A 17,611-nucleotide genomic window follows, 5' to 3' on the forward strand; every position below is an offset into this window, starting at 1 on the left:
GCTGGGCGCTGTGAAGTCCAGAACGTGCTCTGCTGGTAGCAGACTTTAAATGCCGGGAGACTGCAGAGTGTAGCAACGCCTCATGTCAGCGAAGAGACACAGATGAGTGGTAAGAAAGACAGGGAAAATATGCTTTCTGGAATCAGAGCTCCTGCAGACAGGGCTCACTCTTCTGCCAGCTCCGACCTGCTCCGATGAAAACGAAATAAAAGAGCAAAGGCTGCGCACTTTGAACCAATTATTCGAAGCATCGTATTGAAATGAAATAAAAGGTTAACAGCCCTGGGTGGCATCAAAGTGGAATTTCCTGAATATGTCACCAATGCCATGCAATGCGCCTGTTGCACAGTATCACGCCTGTTGCCGGCCCTCGCGCGGATGACTCTTTGGGATAGCAGAAAGTGGACGGAAGACTTTTAGGATGATAGTAAAAAAAACAGAAGCGAGCACATGACTTTATTTGCGACGATTGGCGAGTTTTGAATAAAATAGTGAAAATGAAGAAAAAGCGTCTTGCTGGAGAATGCGGGCATCGATCCCGCTACCTCTCGCATGCTAAGCGAGCGCTCTACCATCTGAGCTAATTCCCCTCCTCCTCGAAGGCTCTCGATACACTGCTTCAGAGCTGAAGCACAGTCTCCGGCTCACACTTGCTTGGCTGTCCAGGGACCTGTAGTGCATAAAGCCCTTTCTCTTCATCTGCCGCAGAGGAAATCACAATCTCACCCCTTTGCCCAAAACAAAATACCTTCAGTGGAGCTACAAGTAAAGCTGCAGATGGCCATCCATTGCAACGAGGATTGGCCAACCAGGTATTAATAGCAGAGTGACTCCACTCCCACGCCCTTTCACGCTGGACCTGCGCTTGTGATCAAGAGGCTGCACGCCAGTCCCATAGACCCGAGAGCCCAATTGAAAAGGTGCTTGCTTCTCACTTTATTTCTCTCGCTATTTCTTGCTGTTTTAGGCCGCTGACACGCCGCCTGCAGCCAAAGGACCAGCGCTGGAGTGCCCTTTGTCATTTTTACCAGCTGGCCATATTTTACAATCGAGCGTCAGAATACCAAACAGGTAAGAGTTAGGTCTGGGAATTGAGTCCACTTTCCATCGTGTGTCCCATAAAGCGGAAGTGTCCAGCCGAGTGCAAGCAGGTGCCTTTTGCCCGCGTGTGCTGGGACACTGCAGCTTTGGACGTGAGCCAACTTGCCCTTTTCAGTGGGCCAGTACCCGTGACTCCAGTGAGAGAAGAGGAAAAGAAAGAACTTTCCCCTTCTCTGTCGAGTTGCCCCAGTGGCCTAATGGATAAGGCACTGGCCTCCTAAGCCAGGGATTGTGGGTTCGAGTCCCATCTGGGGTGGTTCGTGGCATTTTGTTCACACTTCTGCCAAAGCATGCAAAAGGTTTTTGCGGTAGTAGGGGGTGGGCGCAGGCTAGTACTTTGCTGGGCGCTGTGAAGTCCAGAACGTGCTCTGCTGGTAGCAGACTTTAAATGCCGGGAGACTGCAGAGTGTAGCAACGCCTCATGTCAGCGAAGAGACACAGATGAGTGGTAAGAAAGACAGGGAAAATATGCTTTCTGGAATCAGAGCTCCTGCAGACAGGGCTCACTCTTCTGCCAGCTCCGACCTGCTCCGATGAAAACGAAATAAAAGAGCAAAGGCTGCGCACTTTGAACCAATTATTCGAAGCATCGTATTGAAATGAAATAAAAGGTTAACAGCCCTGGGTGGCATCAAAGTGGAATTTCCTGAATATGTCACCAATGCCATGCAATGCGCCTGTTGCACAGTATCACGCCTGTTGCCGGCCCTCGCGCGGGTGACTCTTTGGGATAGCAGAAAGTGGACGGAAGACTTTTAGGATGATAGTAAAAAAAACAGAAGCGAGCACATGACTTTATTTGCGACGATTGGCGAGTTTTGAATAAAATAGTGAAAATGAAGAAAAAGCGTCTTGCTGGAGAATGCGGGCATCGATCCCGCTACCTCTCGCATGCTAAGCGAGCGCTCTACCATCTGAGCTAATTCCCCTCCTCCTCGAAGGCTCTCGATACACTGCTTCAGAGCTGAAGCACAATCTCCGGCTCACACTTGCTTGGCTGTCCAGGGACCTGTAGTGCATAAAGCCCTTTCTCTTCATCTGCGGCAGAGGAAATCACAATCTCACCCCTTTGCCCAAAACAAAATACCTTCAGTGGAGCTACAAGTAAAGCTGCAGATGGCCATCCATTGCAACGAGGATTGGCCAACCAGGTATTAATAGCAGAGTGACTCCACTGCCACGCCCTTTCACGCTGGACCTGCGCTTGTGATCAAGAGGCTGCACGCCAGTCCCATAGACCCGAGAGCCCAATTGAAAAGGTGCTTGCTTCTCACTTTATTTCTCTCGCTATTTCTTGCTGTTTTAGGCCGCTGACACGCCGCCTGCAGCCAAAGGACCAGCGCTGGAGTGCCCTTTGTCATTTTTACCAGCTGGCCATATTTTACAATCGAGCGTCAGAATACCAAACAGGTAAGAGTTAGGTCTGGGAATTGAGTCCACTTTCCATCGTGTGTCCCATAAAGCGGAAGTGTCCAGCCGAGTGCAAGCAGGTGCCTTTTGCCCGCGTGTGCTGGGACACTGCAGCTTTGGACGTGAGCCAACTTGCCCTTTTCAGTGGGCCAGTACCCGTGACTCCAGTGAGAGAAGAGGAAAAGAAAGAACTTTCCCCTTCTCTGTCGAGTGGCCCCAGTGGCCTAATGGATAAGGCACTGGCCTCCTAAGCCAGGGATTGTGGGTTCGAGTCCCATCTGGGGTGGTTCGTGGCATTTTGTTCACACTTCTGCCAAAGCATGCAAAAGGTTTTTGCGGTAGTAGGGGGTGGGCGCAGGCTAGTACTTTGCTGGGCGCTGTGAAGTCCAGAACGTGCTCTGCTGGTAGCAGACTTTAAATGCCGGGAGACTGCAGAGTGTAGCAACGCCTCATGTCAGCGAAGAGACACAGATGAGTGGTAAGAAAGACAGGGAAAATATGCTTTCTGGAATCAGAGCTCCTGCAGACAGGGCTCACTCTTCTGCCAGCTCCGACCTGCTCCGATGAAAACGAAATAAAAGAGCAAAGGCTGCGCACTTTGAACCAATTATTCGAAGCATCGTATTGAAATGAAATAAAAGGTTAACAGCCCTGGGTGGCATCAAAGTGGAATTTCCTGAATATGTCACCAATGCCATGCAATGCGCCTGTTGCACAGTATCACGCCTGTTGCCGGCCCTCGCGCGGATGACTCTTTGGGATAGCAGAAAGTGGACGGAAGACTTTTAGGATGATAGTAAAAAAAACAGAAGCGAGCACATGACTTTATTTGCGACGATTGGCGAGTTTTGAATAAAATAGTGAAAATGAAGTAAAAGCGTCTTGCTGGAGAATGCGGGCATCGATCCCGCTACCTCTCGCATGCTAAGCGAGCGCTCTACCATCTGAGCTAATTCCCCTCCTCCTCGAAGGCTCTCGATACACTGCTTCAGAGCTGAAGCACAGTCTCCGGCTCACACTTGCTTGGCTGTCCAGGGACCTGTAGTGCATAAAGCCCTTTCTCTTCATCTGCCGCAGAGGAAATCACAATCTCACCCCTTTGCCCAAAACAAAATACCTTCAGTGGAGCTACAAGTAAAGCTGCAGATGGCCATCCATTGCAACGAGGATTGGCCAACCAGGTATTAATAGCAGAGTGACTCCACTGCCACGCCCTTTCACGCTGGACCTGCGCTTGTGATCAAGAGGCTGCACGCCAGTCCCATAGACCCGAGAGCCCAATTGAAAAGGTGCTTGCTTCTCACTTTATTTCTCTCGCTATTTCTTGCTGTTTTAGGCCGCTGACACGCCGCCTGCAGCCAAAGGACCAGCGCTGGAGTGCCCTTTGTCATTTTTACCAGCTGGCCATATTTTACAATCGAGCGTCAGAATACCAAACAGGTAAGAGTTAGGTCTGGGAATTGAGTCCACTTTCCATCGTGTGTCCCATAAAGCGGAAGTGTCCAGCCGAGTGCAAGCAGGTGCCTTTTGCCCGCGTGTGCTGGGACACTGCAGCTTTGGACGTGAGCCAACTTGCCCTTTTCAGTGGGCCAGTACCCGTGACTCCAGTGAGAGAAGAGGAAAAGAAAGAACTTTCCCCTTCTCTGTCGAGTGGCCCCAGTGGCCTAATGGATAAGGCACTGGCCTCCTAAGCCAGGGATTGTGGGTTCGAGTCCCATCTGGGGTGGTTCGTGGCATTTTGTTCACACTTCTGCCAAAGCATGCAAAAGGTTTTTGCGGTAGTAGGGGGTGGGCGCAGGCTAGTACTTTGCTGGGCGCTGTGAAGTCCAGAACGTGCTCTGCTGGTAGCAGACTTTAAATGCCGGGAGACTGCAGAGTGTAGCAACGCCTCATGTCAGCGAAGAGACACAGATGAGTGGTAAGAAAGACAGGGAAAATATGCTTTCTGGAATCAGAGCTCCTGCAGACAGGGCTCACTCTTCTGCCAGCTCCGACCTGCTCCGATGAAAACGAAATAAAAGAGCAAAGGCTGCGCACTTTGAACCAATTATTCGAAGCATCGTATTGAAATGAAATAAAAGGTTAACAGCCCTGGGTGGCATCAAAGTGGAATTTCCTGAATATGTCACCAATGCCATGCAATGCGCCTGTTGCACAGTATCACGCCTGTTGCCGGCCCTCGCGCGGATGACTCTTTGGGATAGCAGAAAGTGGACGGAAGACTTTTAGGATGATAGTAAAAAAAACAGAAGCGAGCACATGACTTTATTTGCGACGATTGGCGAGTTTTGAATAAAATAGTGAAAATGAAGTAAAAGCGTCTTGCTGGAGAATGCGGGCATCGATCCCGCTACCTCTCGCATGCTAAGCGAGCGCTCTACCATCTGAGCTAATTCCCCTCCTCCTCGAAGGCTCTCGATACACTGCTTCAGAGCTGAAGCACAGTCTCCGGCTCACACTTGCTTGGCTGTCCAGGGACCTGTAGTGCATAAAGCCCTTTCTCTTCATCTGCCGCAGAGGAAATCACAATCTCACCCCTTTGCCCAAAACAAAATACCTTCAGTGGAGCTACAAGTAAAGCTGCAGATGGCCATCCATTGCAACGAGGATTGGCCAACCAGGTATTAATAGCAGAGTGACTCCACTGCCACGCCCTTTCACGCTGGACCTGCGCTTGTGATCAAGAGGCTGCACGCCAGTCCCATAGACCCGAGAGCCCAATTGAAAAGGTGCTTGCTTCTCACTTTATTTCTCTCGCTATTTCTTGCTGTTTTAGGCCGCTGACACGCCGCCTGCAGCCAAAGGACCAGCGCTGGAGTGCCCTTTGTCATTTTTACCAGCTGGCCATATTTTACAATCGAGCGTCAGAATACCAAACAGGTAAGAGTTAGGTCTGGGAATTGAGTCCACTTTCCATCGTGTGTCCCATAAAGCGGAAGTGTCCAGCCGAGTGCAAGCAGGTGCCTTTTGCCCGCGTGTGCTGGGACACTGCAGCTTTGGACGTGAGCCAACTTGCCCTTTTCAGTGGGCCAGTACCCGTGACTCCAGTGAGAGAAGAGGAAAAGAAAGAACTTTCCCCTTCTCTGTCGAGTGGCCCCAGTGGCCTAATGGATAAGGCACTGGCCTCCTAAGCCAGGGATTGTGGGTTCGAGTCCCATCTGGGGTGGTTCGTGGCATTTTGTTCACACTTCTGCCAAAGCATGCAAAAGGTTTTTGCGGTAGTAGGGGGTGGGCGCAGGCTAGTACTTTGCTGGGCGCTGTGAAGTCCAGAACGTGCTCTGCTGGTAGCAGACTTTAAATGCCGGGAGACTGCAGAGTGTAGCAACGCCTCATGTCAGCGAAGAGACACAGATGAGTGGTAAGAAAGACAGGGAAAATATGCTTTCTGGAATCAGAGCTCCTGCAGACAGGGCTCACTCTTCTGCCAGCTCCGACCTGCTCCGATGAAAACGAAATAAAAGAGCAAAGGCTGCGCACTTTGAACCAATTATTCGAAGCATCGTATTGAAATGAAATAAAAGGTTAACAGCCCTGGGTGGCATCAAAGTGGAATTTCCTGAATATGTCACCAATGCCATGCAATGCGCCTGTTGCACAGTATCACGCCTGTTGCCGGCCCTCGCGCGGGTGACTCTTTGGGATAGCAGAAAGTGGACGGAAGACTTTTAGGATGATAGTAAAAAAAACAGAAGCGAGCACATGACTTTATTTGCGACGATTGGCGAGTTTTGAATAAAATAGTGAAAATGAAGAAAAAGCGTCTTGCTGGAGAATGCGGGCATCGATCCCGCTACCTCTCGCATGCTAAGCGAGCGCTCTACCATCTGAGCTAATTCCCCTCCTCCTCGAAGGCTCTCGATACACTGCTTCAGAGCTGAAGCACAATCTCCGGCTCACACTTGCTTGGCTGTCCAGGGACCTGTAGTGCATAAAGCCCTTTCTCTTCATCTGCGGCAGAGGAAATCACAATCTCACCCCTTTGCCCAAAACAAAATACCTTCAGTGGAGCTACAAGTAAAGCTGCAGATGGCCATCCATTGCAACGAGGATTGGCCAACCAGGTATTAATAGCAGAGTGACTCCACTGCCACGCCCTTTCACGCTGGACCTGCGCTTGTGATCAAGAGGCTGCACGCCAGTCCCATAGACCCGAGAGCCCAATTGAAAAGGTGCTTGCTTCTCACTTTATTTCTCTCGCTATTTCTTGCTGTTTTAGGCCGCTGACACGCCGCCTGCAGCCAAAGGACCAGCGCTGGAGTGCCCTTTGTCATTTTTACCAGCTGGCCATATTTTACAATCGAGCGTCAGAATACCAAACAGGTAAGAGTTAGGTCTGGGAATTGAGTCCACTTTCCATCGTGTGTCCCATAAAGCGGAAGTGTCCAGCCGAGTGCAAGCAGGTGCCTTTTGCCCGCGTGTGCTGGGACACTGCAGCTTTGGACGTGAGCCAACTTGCCCTTTTCAGTGGGCCAGTACCCGTGACTCCAGTGAGAGAAGAGGAAAAGAAAGAACTTTCCCCTTCTCTGTCGAGTGGCCCCAGTGGCCTAATGGATAAGGCACTGGCCTCCTAAGCCAGGGATTGTGGGTTCGAGTCCCATCTGGGGTGGTTCGTGGCATTTTGTTCACACTTCTGCCAAAGCATGCAAAAGGTTTTTGCGGTAGTAGGGGGTGGGCGCAGGCTAGTACTTTGCTGGGCGCTGTGAAGTCCAGAACGTGCTCTGCTGGTAGCAGACTTTAAATGCCGGGAGACTGCAGAGTGTAGCAACGCCTCATGTCAGCGAAGAGACACAGATGAGTGGTAAGAAAGACAGGGAAAATATGCTTTCTGGAATCAGAGCTCCTGCAGACAGGGCTCACTCTTCTGCCAGCTCCGACCTGCTCCGATGAAAACGAAATAAAAGAGCAAAGGCTGCGCACTTTGAACCAATTATTCGAAGCATCGTATTGAAATGAAATAAAAGGTTAACAGCCCTGGGTGGCATCAAAGTGGAATTTCCTGAATATGTCACCAATGCCATGCAATGCGCCTGTTGCACAGTATCACGCCTGTTGCCGGCCCTCGCGCGGATGACTCTTTGGGATAGCAGAAAGTGGACGGAAGACTTTTAGGATGATAGTAAAAAAAACAGAAGCGAGCACATGACTTTATTTGCGACGATTGGCGAGTTTTGAATAAAATAGTGAAAATGAAGTAAAAGCGTCTTGCTGGAGAATGCGGGCATCGATCCCGCTACCTCTCGCATGCTAAGCGAGCGCTCTACCATCTGAGCTAATTCCCCTCCTCCTCGAAGGCTCTCGATACACTGCTTCAGAGCTGAAGCACAGTCTCCGGCTCACACTTGCTTGGCTGTCCAGGGACCTGTAGTGCATAAAGCCCTTTCTCTTCATCTGCCGCAGAGGAAATCACAATCTCACCCCTTTGCCCAAAACAAAATACCTTCAGTGGAGCTACAAGTAAAGCTGCAGATGGCCATCCATTGCAACGAGGATTGGCCAACCAGGTATTAATAGCAGAGTGACTCCACTGCCACGCCCTTTCACGCTGGACCTGCGATTGTGATCAAGAGGCTGCACGCCAGTCCCATAGACCCGAGAGCCCAATTGAAAAGGTGCTTGCTTCTCACTTTATTTCTCTCGCTATTTCTTGCTGTTTTAGGCCGCTGACACGCCGCCTGCAGCCAAAGGACCAGCGCTGGAGTGCCCTTTGTCATTTTTACCAGCTGGCCATATTTTACAATCGAGCGTCAGAATACCAAACAGGTAAGAGTTAGGTCTGGGAATTGAGTCCACTTTCCATCGTGTGTCCCATAAAGCGGAAGTGTCCAGCCGAGTGCAAGCAGGTGCCTTTTGCCCGCGTGTGCTGGGACACTGCAGCTTTGGACGTGAGCCAACTTGCCCTTTTCAGTGGGCCAGTACCCGTGACTCCAGTGAGAGAAGAGGAAAAGAAAGAACTTTCCCCTTCTCTGTCGAGTGGCCCCAGTGGCCTAATGGATAAGGCACTGGCCTCCTAAGCCAGGGATTGTGGGTTCGAGTCCCATCTGGGGTGGTTCGTGGCATTTTGTTCACACTTCTGCCAAAGCATGCAAAAGGTTTTTGCGGTAGTAGGGGGTGGGCGCAGGCTAGTACTTTGCTGGGCGCTGTGAAGTCCAGAACGTGCTCTGCTGGTAGCAGACTTTAAATGCCGGGAGACTGCAGAGTGTAGCAACGCCTCATGTCAGCGAAGAGACACAGATGAGTGGTAAGAAAGACAGGGAAAATATGCTTTCTGGAATCAGAGCTCCTGCAGACAGGGCTCACTCTTCTGCCAGCTCCGACCTGCTCCGATGAAAACGAAATAAAAGAGCAAAGGCTGCGCACTTTGAACCAATTATTCGAAGCATCGTATTGAAATGAAATAAAAGGTTAACAGCCCTGGGTGGCATCAAAGTGGAATTTCCTGAATATGTCACCAATGCCATGCAATGCGCCTGTTGCACAGTATCACGCCTGTTGCCGGCCCTCGCGCGGATGACTCTTTGGGATAGCAGAAAGTGGACGGAAGACTTTTAGGATGATAGTAAAAAAAACAGAAGCGAGCACATGACTTTATTTGCGACGATTGGCGAGTTTTGAATAAAATAGTGAAAATGAAGTAAAAGCGTCTTGCTGGAGAATGCGGGCATCGATCCCGCTACCTCTCGCATGCTAAGCGAGCGCTCTACCATCTGAGCTAATTCCCCTCCTCCTCGAAGGCTCTCGATACACTGCTTCAGAGCTGAAGCACAGTCTCCGGCTCACACTTGCTTGGCTGTCCAGGGACCTGTAGTGCATAAAGCCCTTTCTCTTCATCTGCCGCAGAGGAAATCACAATCTCACCCCTTTGCCCAAAACAAAATACCTTCAGTGGAGCTACAAGTAAAGCTGCAGATGGCCATCCATTGCAACGAGGATTGGCCAACCAGGTATTAATAGCAGAGTGACTCCACTGCCACGCCCTTTCACGCTGGACCTGCGCTTGTGATCAAGAGGCTGCACGCCAGTCCCATAGACCCGAGAGCCCAATTGAAAAGGTGCTTGCTTCTCACTTTATTTCTCTCGCTATTTCTTGCTGTTTTAGGCCGCTGACACGCCGCCTGCAGCCAAAGGACCAGCGCTGGAGTGCCCTTTGTCATTTTTACCAGCTGGCCATATTTTACAATCGAGCGTCAGAATACCAAACAGGTAAGAGTTAGGTCTGGGAATTGAGTCCACTTTCCATCGTGTGTCCCATAAAGCGGAAGTGTCCAGCCGAGTGCAAGCAGGTGCCTTTTGCCCGCGTGTGCTGGGACACTGCAGCTTTGGACGTGAGCCAACTTGCCCTTTTCAGTGGGCCAGTACCCGTGACTCCAGTGAGAGAAGAGGAAAAGAAAGAACTTTCCCCTTCTCTGTCGAGTGGCCCCAGTGGCCTAATGGATAAGGCACTGGCCTCCTAAGCCAGGGATTGTGGGTTCGAGTCCCATCTGGGGTGGTTCGTGGCATTTTGTTCACACTTCTGCCAAAGCATGCAAAAGGTTTTTGTGGTAGTAGGGGGTGGGCGCAGGCTAGTACTTTGCTGGGCGCTGTGAAGTCCAGAACGTGCTCTGCTGGTAGCAGACTTTAAATGCCGGGAGACTGCAGAGTGTAGCAACGCCTCATGTCAGCGAAGAGACACAGATGAGTGGTAAGAAAGACAGGGAAAATATGCTTTCTGGAATCAGAGCTCCTGCAGACAGGGCTCACTCTTCTGCCAGCTCCGACCTGCTCCGATGAAAACGAAATAAAAGAGCAAAGGCTGCGCACTTTGAACCAATTATTCGAAGCATCGTATTGAAATGAAATAAAAGGTTAACAGCCCTGGGTGGCATCAAAGTGGAATTTCCTGAATATGTCACCAATGCCATGCAATGCGCCTGTTGCACAGTATCACGCCTGTTGCCGGCCCTCGCGCGGGTGACTCTTTGGGATAGCAGAAAGTGGACGGAAGACTTTTAGGATGATAGTAAAAAAAACAGAAGCGAGCACATGACTTTATTTGCGACGATTGGCGAGTTTTGAATAAAATAGTGAAAATGAAGAAAAAGCGTCTTGCTGGAGAATGCGGGCATCGATCCCGCTACCTCTCGCATGCTAAGCGAGCGCTCTACCATCTGAGCTAATTCCCCTCCTCCTCGAAGGCTCTCGATACACTGCTTCAGAGCTGAAGCACAATCTCCGGCTCACACTTGCTTGGCTGTCCAGGGACCTGTAGTGCATAAAGCCCTTTCTCTTCATCTGCGGCAGAGGAAATCACAATCTCACCCCTTTGCCCAAAACAAAATACCTTCAGTGGAGCTACAAGTAAAGCTGCAGATGGCCATCCATTGCAACGAGGATTGGCCAACCAGGTATTAATAGCAGAGTGACTCCACTGCCACGCCCTTTCACGCTGGACCTGCGCTTGTGATCAAGAGGCTGCACGCCAGTCCCATAGACCCGAGAGCCCAATTGAAAAGGTGCTTGCTTCTCACTTTATTTCTCTCGCTATTTCTTGCTGTTTTAGGCCGCTGACACGCCGCCTGCAGCCAAAGGACCAGCGCTGGAGTGCCCTTTGTCATTTTTACCAGCTGGCCATATTTTACAATCGAGCGTCAGAATACCAAACAGGTAAGAGTTAGGTCTGGGAATTGAGTCCACTTTCCATCGTGTGTCCCATAAAGCGGAAGTGTCCAGCCGAGTGCAAGCAGGTGCCTTTTGCCCGCGTGTGCTGGGACACTGCAGCTTTGGACGTGAGCCAACTTGCCCTTTTCAGTGGGCCAGTACCCGTGACTCCAGTGAGAGAAGAGGAAAAGAAAGAACTTTCCCCTTCTCTGTCGAGTGGCCCCAGTGGCCTAATGGATAAGGCACTGGCCTCCTAAGCCAGGGATTGTGGGTTCGAGTCCCATCTGGGGTGGTTCGTGGCATTTTGTTCACACTTCTGCCAAAGCATGCAAAAGGTTTTTGCGGTAGTAGGGGGTGGGCGCAGGCTAGTACTTTGCTGGGCGCTGTGAAGTCCAGAACGTGCTCTGCTGGTAGCAGACTTTAAATGCCGGGAGACTGCAGAGTGTAGCAACGCCTCATGTCAGCGAAGAGACACAGATGAGTGGTAAGAAAGACAGGGAAAATATGCTTTCTGGAATCAGAGCTCCTGCAGACAGGGCTCACTCTTCTGCCAGCTCCGACCTGCTCCGATGAAAACGAAATAAAAGAGCAAAGGCTGCGCACTTTGAACCAATTATTCGAAGCATCGTATTGAAATGAAATAAAAGGTTAACAGCCCTGGGTGGCATCAAAGTGGAATTTCCTGAATATGTCACCAATGCCATGCAATGCGCCTGTTGCACAGTATCACGCCTGTTGCCGGCCCTCGCGCGGATGACTCTTTGGGATAGCAGAAAGTGGACGGAAGACTTTTAGGATGATAGTAAAAAAAACAGAAGCGAGCACATGACTTTATTTGCGACGATTGGCGAGTTTTGAATAAAATAGTGAAAATGAAGTAAAAGCGTCTTGCTGGAGAATGCGGGCATCGATCCCGCTACCTCTCGCATGCTAAGCGAGCGCTCTACCATCTGAGCTAATTCCCCTCCTCCTCGAAGGCTCTCGATACACTGCTTCAGAGCTGAAGCACAGTCTCCGGCTCACACTTGCTTGGCTGTCCAGGGACCTGTAGTGCATAAAGCCCTTTCTCTTCATCTGCCGCAGAGGAAATCACAATCTCACCCCTTTGCCCAAAACAAAATACCTTCAGTGGAGCTACAAGTAAAGCTGCAGATGGCCATCCATTGCAACGAGGATTGGCCAACCAGGTATTAATAGCAGAGTGACTCCACTGCCACGCCCTTTCACGCTGGACCTGCGCTTGTGATCAAGAGGCTGCACGCCAGTCCCATAGACCCGAGAGCCCAATTGAAAAGGTGCTTGCTTCTCACTTTATTTCTCTCGCTATTTCTTGCTGTTTTAGGCCGCTGACACGCCGCCTGCAGCCAAAGGACCAGCGCTGGAGTGCCCTTTGTCATTTTTACCAGCTGGCCATATTTTACAATCGAGCGTCAGAATACCAAACAGGTAAGAGTTAGGTCTGGGAATTGAGTCCACTTTCCATCGTGTGTCCCATAAAGCGGAAGTGTCCAGCCGAGTGCAAGCAGGTGCCTTTTGCCCGCGTGTGCTGGGACACTGCAGCTTTGGACGTGAGCCAACTTGCCCTTTTCAGTGGGCCAGTACCCGTGACTCCAGTGAGAGAAGAGGAAAAGAAAGAACTTTCCCCTTCTCTGTCGAGTGGCCCCAGTGGCCTAATGGATAAGGCACTGGCCTCCTAAGCCAGGGATTGTGGGTTCGAGTCCCATCTGGGGTGGTTCGTGGCATTTTGTTCACACTTCTGCCAAAGCATGCAAAAGGTTTTTGCGGTAGTAGGGGGTGGGCGCAGGCTAGTACTTTGCTGGGCGCTGTGAAGTCCAGAACGTGCTCTGCTGGTAGCAGACTTTAAATGCCGGGAGACTGCAGAGTGTAGCAACGCCTCATGTCAGCGAAGAGACACAGATGAGTGGTAAGAAAGACAGGGAAAATATGCTTTCTGGAATCAGAGCTCCTGCAGACAGGGCTCACTCTTCTGCCAGCTCCGACCTGCTCCGATGAAAACGAAATAAAAGAGCAAAGGCTGCGCACTTTGAACCAATTATTCGAAGCATCGTATTGAAATGAAATAAAAGGTTAACAGCCCTGGGTGGCATCAAAGTGGAATTTCCTGAATATGTCACCAATGCCATGCAATGCGCCTGTTGCACAGTATCACGCCTGTTGCCGGCCCTCGCGCGGATGACTCTTTGGGATAGCAGAAAGTGGACGGAAGACTTTTAGGATGATAGTAAAAAAAACAGAAGCGAGCACATGACTTTATTTGCGACGATTGGCGAGTTTTGAATAAAATAGTGAAAATGAAGTAAAAGCGTCTTGCTGGAGAATGCGGGCATCGATCCCGCTACCTCTCGCATGCTAAGCGAGCGCTCTACCATCTGAGCTAATTCCCCTCCTCCTCGAAGGCTCTCGATACACTGCTTCAGAGCTGAAGCACAGTCTCCGGCTCACACTTGCTTGGCTGTCCAGGGACCTGTAGTGCATAAAGCCCTTTCTCTTCATCTGCCGCAGAGGAAATCACAATCTCACCCCTTTGCCCAAAACAAAATACCTTCAGTGGAGCTACAAGTAAAGCTGCAGATGGCCATCCATTGCAACGAGGATTGGCCAACCAGGTATTAATAGCAGAGTGACTCCACTGCCACGCCCTTTCACGCTGGACCTGCGCTTGTGATCAAGAGGCTGCACGCCAGTCCCATAGACCCGAGAGCCCAATTGAAAAGGTGCTTGCTTCTCACTTTATTTCTCTCGCTATTTCTTGCTGTTTTAGGCCGCTGACACGCCGCCTGCAGCCAAAGGACCAGCGCTGGAGTGCCCTTTGTCATTTTTACCAGCTGGCCATATTTTACAATCGAGCGTCAGAATACCAAACAGGTAAGAGTTAGGTCTGGGAATTGAGTCCACTTTCCATCGTGTGTCCCATAAAGCGGAAGTGTCCAGCCGAGTGCAAGCAGGTGCCTTTTGCCCGCGTGTGCTGGGACACTGCAGCTTTGGACGTGAGCCAACTTGCCCTTTTCAGTGGGCCAGTACCCGTGACTCCAGTGAGAGAAGAGGAAAAGAAAGAACTTTCCCCTTCTCTGTCGAGTGGCCCCAGTGGCCTAATGGATAAGGCACTGGCCTCCTAAGCCAGGGATTGTGGGTTCGAGTCCCATCTGGGGTGGTTCGTGGCATTTTGTTCACACTTCTGCCAAAGCATGCAAAAGGTTTTTGCGGTAGTAGGGGGTGGGCGCAGGCTAGTACTTTGCTGGGCGCTGTGAAGTCCAGAACGTGCTCTGCTGGTAGCAGACTTTAAATGCCGGGAGACTGCAGAGTGTAGCAACGCCTCATGTCAGCGAAGAGACACAGATGAGTGGTAAGAAAGACAGGGAAAATATGCTTTCTGGAATCAGAGCTCCTGCAGACAGGGCTCACTCTTCTGCCAGCTCCGACCTGCTCCGATGAAAACGAAATAAAAGAGCAAAGGCTGCGCACTTTGAACCAATTATTCGAAGCATCGTATTGAAATGAAATAAAAGGTTAACAGCCCTGGGTGGCATCAAAGTGGAATTTCCTGAATATGTCACCAATGCCATGCAATGCGCCTGTTGCACAGTATCACGCCTGTTGCCGGCCCTCGCGCGGATGACTCTTTGGGATAGCAGAAAGTGGACGGAAGACTTTTAGGATGATAGTAAAAAAAACAGAAGCGAGCACATGACTTTATTTGCGACGATTGGCGAGTTTTGAATAAAATAGTGAAAATGAAGAAAAAGCGTCTTGCTGGAGAATGCGGGCATCGATCCCGCTACCTCTCGCATGCTAAGCGAGCGCTCTACCATCTGAGCTAATTCCCCTCCTCCTCGAAGGCTCTCGATACACTGCTTCAGAGCTGAAGCACAGTCTCCGGCTCACACTTGCTTGGCTGTCCAGGGACCTGTAGTGCATAAAGCCCTTTCTCTTCATCTGCCGCAGAGGAAATCACAATCTCACCCCTTTGCCCAAAACAAAATACCTTCAGTGGAGCTACAAGTAAAGCTGCAGATGGCCATCCATTGCAACGAGGATTGGCCAACCAGGTATTAATAGCAGAGTGACTCCACTGCCACGCCCTTTCACGCTGGACCTGCGCTTGTGATCAAGAGGCTGCACGCCAGTCCCATAGACCCGAGAGCCCAATTGAAAAGGTGCTTGCTTCTCACTTTATTTCTCTCGCTATTTCTTGCTGTTTTAGGCCGCTGACACGCCGCCTGCAGCCAAAGGACCAGCGCTGGAGTGCCCTTTGTCATTTTTACCAGCTGGCCATATTTTACAATCGAGCGTCAGAATACCAAACAGGTAAGAGTTAGGTCTGGGAATTGAGTCCACTTTCCATCGTGTGTCCCATAAAGCGGAAGTGTCCAGCCGAGTGCAAGCAGGTGCCTTTTGCCCGCGTGTGCTGGGACACTGCAGCTTTGGACGTGAGCCAACTTGCCCTTTTCAGTGGGCCAGTACCCGTGACTCCAGTGAGAGAAGAGGAAAAGAAAGAACTTTCCCCTTCTCTGTCGAGTGGCCCCAGTGGCCTAATGGATAAGGCACTGGCCTCCTAAGCCAGGGATTGTGGGTTCGAGTCCCATCTGGGGTGGTTCGTGGCATTTTGTTCACACTTCTGCCAAAGCATGCAAAAGGTTTTTGCGGTAGTAGGGGGTGGGCGCAGGCTAGTACTTTGCTGGGCGCTGTGAAGTCCAGAACGTGCTCTGCTGGTAGCAGACTTTAAATGCCGGGAGACTGCAGAGTGTAGCAACGCCTCATGTCAGCGAAGAGACACAGATGAGTGGTAAGAAAGACAGGGAAAATATGCTTTCTGGAATCAGAGCTCCTGCAGACAGGGCTCACTCTTCTGCCAGCTCCGACCTGCTCCGATGAAAACGAAATAAAAGAGCAAAGGCTGCGCACTTTGAACCAATTATTCGAAGCATCGTATTGAAATGAAATAAAAGGTTAACAGCCCTGGGTGGCATCAAAGTGGAATTTCCTGAATATGTCACCAATGCCATGCAATGCGCCTGTTGCACAGTATCACGCCTGTTGCCGGCCCTCGCGCGGATGACTCTTTGGGATAGCAGAAAGTGGACGGAAGACTTTTAGGATGATAGTAAAAAAAACAGAAGCGAGCACATGACTTTATTTGCGACGATTGGCGAGTTTTGAATAAAATAGTGAAAATGAAGTAAAAGCGTCTTGCTGGAGAATGCGGGCATCGATCCCGCTACCTCTCGCATGCTAAGCGAGCGCTCTACCATCTGAGCTAATTCCCCTCCTCCTCGAAGGCTCTCGATACACTGCTTCAGAGCTGAAGCACAGTCTCCGGCTCACACTTGCTTGGCTGTCCAGGGACCTGTAGTGCATAAAGCCCTTTCTCTTCATCTGCCGCAGAGGAAATCACAATCTCACCCCTTTGCCCAAAACAAAATACCTTCAGTGGAGCTACAAGTAAAGCTGCAGATGGCCATCCATTGCAACGAGGATTGGCCAACCAGGTATTAATAGCAGAGTGACTCCACTGCCACGCCCTTTCACGCTGGACCTGCGCTTGTGATCAAGAGGCTGCACGCCAGTCCCATAGACCCGAGAGCCCAATTGAAAAGGTGCTTGCTTCTCACTTTATTTCTCTCGCTATTTCTTGCTGTTTTAGGCCGCTGACACGCCGCCTGCAGCCAAAGGACCAGCGCTGGAGTGCCCTTTGTCATTTTTACCAGCTGGCCATATTTTACAATCGAGCGTCAGAATACCAAACAGGTAAGAGTTAGGTCTGGGAATTGAGTCCACTTTCCATCGTGTGTCCCATAAAGCGGAAGTGTCCAGCCGAGTGCAAGCAGGTGCCTTTTGCCCGCGTGTGCTGGGACACTGCAGCTTTGGACGTGAGCCAACTTGCCCTTTTCAGTGGGCCAGTACCCGTGACTCCAGTGAGAGAAGAGGAAAAGAAAGAACTTTCCCCTTCTCTGTCGAGTGGCCCCAGTGGCCTAATGGATAAGGCACTGGCCTCCTAAGCCAGGGATTGTGGGTTCGAGTCCCATCTGGGGTGGTTCGTGGCATTTTGTTCACACTTCTGCCAAAGCATGCAAAAGGTTTTTGCGGTAGTAGGGGGTGGGCGCAGGCTAGTACTTTGCTGGGCGCTGTGAAGTCCAGAACGTGCTCTGCTGGTAGCAGACTTTAAATGCCGGGAGACTGCAGAGTGTAGCAACGCCTCATGTCAGCGAAGAGACACAGATGAGTGGTAAGAAAGACAGGGAAAATATGCTTTCTGGAATCAGAGCTCCTGCAGACAGGGCTCACTCTTCTGCCAGCTCCGACCTGCTCCGATGAAAACGAAATAAAAGAGCAAAGGCTGCGCACTTTGAACCAATTATTCGAAGCATCGTATTGAAATGAAATAAAAGGTTAACAGCCCTGGGTGGCATCAAAGTGGAATTTCCTGAATATGTCACCAATGCCATGC

At 50.6% G+C, this 17,611-nt stretch overlaps 24 non-coding genes across 24 annotated transcripts; 12 read left to right on the plus strand and 12 right to left on the minus strand.

The window, feature by feature from the left end:
* Positions 1 to 517: 517 nt before the first annotated feature.
* Positions 518 to 590, minus strand: TRNAA-AGC (transfer RNA alanine (anticodon AGC)). The gene has a single exon. It is a non-coding gene; the product is annotated as a tRNA-Ala (tRNA).
* Positions 591 to 1,284: 694 nt separating this feature from the next.
* On the plus strand, positions 1,285 to 1,357 carry TRNAR-CCU (transfer RNA arginine (anticodon CCU)). Its single transcript has one exon. It is a non-coding gene; the product is annotated as a tRNA-Arg (tRNA).
* Positions 1,358 to 1,957: 600 nt separating this feature from the next.
* TRNAA-AGC (transfer RNA alanine (anticodon AGC)) lies at positions 1,958 to 2,030 on the minus strand. Its single transcript has one exon. It is a non-coding gene; the product is annotated as a tRNA-Ala (tRNA).
* Positions 2,031 to 2,724: 694 nt separating this feature from the next.
* TRNAR-CCU (transfer RNA arginine (anticodon CCU)) lies at positions 2,725 to 2,797 on the plus strand. The gene has a single exon. It is a non-coding gene; the product is annotated as a tRNA-Arg (tRNA).
* Positions 2,798 to 3,397: 600 nt separating this feature from the next.
* On the minus strand, positions 3,398 to 3,470 carry TRNAA-AGC (transfer RNA alanine (anticodon AGC)). Its single transcript has one exon. It is a non-coding gene; the product is annotated as a tRNA-Ala (tRNA).
* Positions 3,471 to 4,164: 694 nt separating this feature from the next.
* TRNAR-CCU (transfer RNA arginine (anticodon CCU)) lies at positions 4,165 to 4,237 on the plus strand. The gene has a single exon. It is a non-coding gene; the product is annotated as a tRNA-Arg (tRNA).
* A 600-nt stretch (positions 4,238 to 4,837) lies between these two features.
* Positions 4,838 to 4,910, minus strand: TRNAA-AGC (transfer RNA alanine (anticodon AGC)). Its single transcript has one exon. It is a non-coding gene; the product is annotated as a tRNA-Ala (tRNA).
* Positions 4,911 to 5,604: 694 nt separating this feature from the next.
* TRNAR-CCU (transfer RNA arginine (anticodon CCU)) lies at positions 5,605 to 5,677 on the plus strand. The gene has a single exon. It is a non-coding gene; the product is annotated as a tRNA-Arg (tRNA).
* A 600-nt stretch (positions 5,678 to 6,277) lies between these two features.
* TRNAA-AGC (transfer RNA alanine (anticodon AGC)) lies at positions 6,278 to 6,350 on the minus strand. Its single transcript has one exon. It is a non-coding gene; the product is annotated as a tRNA-Ala (tRNA).
* A 694-nt stretch (positions 6,351 to 7,044) lies between these two features.
* Positions 7,045 to 7,117, plus strand: TRNAR-CCU (transfer RNA arginine (anticodon CCU)). The gene has a single exon. It is a non-coding gene; the product is annotated as a tRNA-Arg (tRNA).
* Positions 7,118 to 7,717: 600 nt separating this feature from the next.
* Positions 7,718 to 7,790, minus strand: TRNAA-AGC (transfer RNA alanine (anticodon AGC)). The gene has a single exon. It is a non-coding gene; the product is annotated as a tRNA-Ala (tRNA).
* Positions 7,791 to 8,484: 694 nt separating this feature from the next.
* Positions 8,485 to 8,557, plus strand: TRNAR-CCU (transfer RNA arginine (anticodon CCU)). The gene has a single exon. It is a non-coding gene; the product is annotated as a tRNA-Arg (tRNA).
* A 600-nt stretch (positions 8,558 to 9,157) lies between these two features.
* On the minus strand, positions 9,158 to 9,230 carry TRNAA-AGC (transfer RNA alanine (anticodon AGC)). The gene has a single exon. It is a non-coding gene; the product is annotated as a tRNA-Ala (tRNA).
* Positions 9,231 to 9,924: 694 nt separating this feature from the next.
* Positions 9,925 to 9,997, plus strand: TRNAR-CCU (transfer RNA arginine (anticodon CCU)). Its single transcript has one exon. It is a non-coding gene; the product is annotated as a tRNA-Arg (tRNA).
* A 600-nt stretch (positions 9,998 to 10,597) lies between these two features.
* Positions 10,598 to 10,670, minus strand: TRNAA-AGC (transfer RNA alanine (anticodon AGC)). Its single transcript has one exon. It is a non-coding gene; the product is annotated as a tRNA-Ala (tRNA).
* A 694-nt stretch (positions 10,671 to 11,364) lies between these two features.
* Positions 11,365 to 11,437, plus strand: TRNAR-CCU (transfer RNA arginine (anticodon CCU)). The gene has a single exon. It is a non-coding gene; the product is annotated as a tRNA-Arg (tRNA).
* A 600-nt stretch (positions 11,438 to 12,037) lies between these two features.
* TRNAA-AGC (transfer RNA alanine (anticodon AGC)) lies at positions 12,038 to 12,110 on the minus strand. Its single transcript has one exon. It is a non-coding gene; the product is annotated as a tRNA-Ala (tRNA).
* A 694-nt stretch (positions 12,111 to 12,804) lies between these two features.
* TRNAR-CCU (transfer RNA arginine (anticodon CCU)) lies at positions 12,805 to 12,877 on the plus strand. The gene has a single exon. It is a non-coding gene; the product is annotated as a tRNA-Arg (tRNA).
* A 600-nt stretch (positions 12,878 to 13,477) lies between these two features.
* Positions 13,478 to 13,550, minus strand: TRNAA-AGC (transfer RNA alanine (anticodon AGC)). Its single transcript has one exon. It is a non-coding gene; the product is annotated as a tRNA-Ala (tRNA).
* A 694-nt stretch (positions 13,551 to 14,244) lies between these two features.
* Positions 14,245 to 14,317, plus strand: TRNAR-CCU (transfer RNA arginine (anticodon CCU)). Its single transcript has one exon. It is a non-coding gene; the product is annotated as a tRNA-Arg (tRNA).
* Positions 14,318 to 14,917: 600 nt separating this feature from the next.
* TRNAA-AGC (transfer RNA alanine (anticodon AGC)) lies at positions 14,918 to 14,990 on the minus strand. The gene has a single exon. It is a non-coding gene; the product is annotated as a tRNA-Ala (tRNA).
* Positions 14,991 to 15,684: 694 nt separating this feature from the next.
* Positions 15,685 to 15,757, plus strand: TRNAR-CCU (transfer RNA arginine (anticodon CCU)). Its single transcript has one exon. It is a non-coding gene; the product is annotated as a tRNA-Arg (tRNA).
* Positions 15,758 to 16,357: 600 nt separating this feature from the next.
* On the minus strand, positions 16,358 to 16,430 carry TRNAA-AGC (transfer RNA alanine (anticodon AGC)). The gene has a single exon. It is a non-coding gene; the product is annotated as a tRNA-Ala (tRNA).
* A 694-nt stretch (positions 16,431 to 17,124) lies between these two features.
* On the plus strand, positions 17,125 to 17,197 carry TRNAR-CCU (transfer RNA arginine (anticodon CCU)). The gene has a single exon. It is a non-coding gene; the product is annotated as a tRNA-Arg (tRNA).
* The last annotated feature ends 414 nt before the right edge of the window (positions 17,198 to 17,611 follow it).

Source organism: Ambystoma mexicanum, chromosome 5q, assembly GCF_040938575.1.
Source record: "Ambystoma mexicanum isolate Mex_15411 chromosome 5q, UKY_AmexF1_1, whole genome shotgun sequence".
Taxonomy (NCBI): Eukaryota; Metazoa; Chordata; class Amphibia; order Caudata; family Ambystomatidae; genus Ambystoma; species Ambystoma mexicanum.